Source organism: Nematostella vectensis, chromosome 5, assembly GCF_932526225.1.
Source record: "Nematostella vectensis chromosome 5, jaNemVect1.1, whole genome shotgun sequence".
Classification (NCBI taxonomy): Eukaryota; Metazoa; Cnidaria; class Anthozoa; order Actiniaria; family Edwardsiidae; genus Nematostella; species Nematostella vectensis.
In genome coordinates, this window is record NC_064038.1 from 1,585,935 (window position 1) to 1,587,122 (window position 1,188).

A 1,188-nucleotide genomic window follows, 5' to 3' on the forward strand; every position below is an offset into this window, starting at 1 on the left:
TCGAGAATTGATTTGAGAATTGAGCGAGACTCTGGGTGGACCAACATTGCGTCCAGGAAGTCACGTTGTTCAGTTTATGAACTAGAAACAGTTGCTGCTTTGGGTCATTCTTAAAGAACTATTCACACAACCCAATATACGGGAACTAATCTCAATTATAGAGATATCACGGTTAAGCAATTCTCACCTTTAAGCCGGAACTGCTCTATTAATGGTGGTTAGTAATGGTGCCGGTGACAATGATATTAGTGATGGTACTGGTTTTGATGATGACAATGATGATATTGGTAATATTCGGGATAATGATACTGTAATTACACAAAATGATGACATTGGTGATTATGATGGCAATGATGCATGTGATAGTGATGTTAATAGTAATAATAATGATGGTATGCTGACATCCACAGATCTTTCCTGGCAATAACAATTGTGAAGACTAACATTACCCCGCCTGTCATCAGTCAGTACTTCCGAATCGTCACAAAGAAGTACTATCGCTTCTGCTCCTTCCGTTACTAATAATTAGTTGACACCCCCCCTTTAGGAGGAACGAGATTTTCCATGCCCCCCCTTCGCTTCCCTTATATTTTCGGTCCCCCCCCTCCCGTCAATCGAAGAAAGAAGGAGCAAAGAAAGGAACGGCAATGACAATTTTAAAGGGACGCGATCAAGAGATTAGCTTTAAGCTGGACAGAAAGGGGAAAGAAATTGGCTGAAAACATTAATTCAGAAAAGTGAAGGCACTCAATTTCTCAAAGATGCAACTAACTCCAGGTTGCAACCTGATAATGGTTGATGCTAAAGATGACGTAAAATAAACAAAAAGGCTTTTAGATCTTCTCCTTGCAAGAAAAGAGTAAAGAAAGAGAGCTGGGAAGACAGCGAATCAGATATGAGCGAGAATTAAAATGTTTATTTTAATGCATATTTTAGATATGGAACATAAGCACTTTATAATATTATATAGCGAAAACCATAAAAAGATGTATTTAGGGTGTGTACAGGTTTGCATTGCATAGATAAAATGTATCCTGGACTCCTGGATTGTGCTTGTCAAATAACTGCCCCCAAACCGAGACAAGTTAAACCAAGAAGTCTGATTAGACACTTTTTTCAAATAATATAGTAGAGACAACACCCAAAGGAATCAGTGACCTCCCCCCCCTCCTACTAAAATCCAAACAC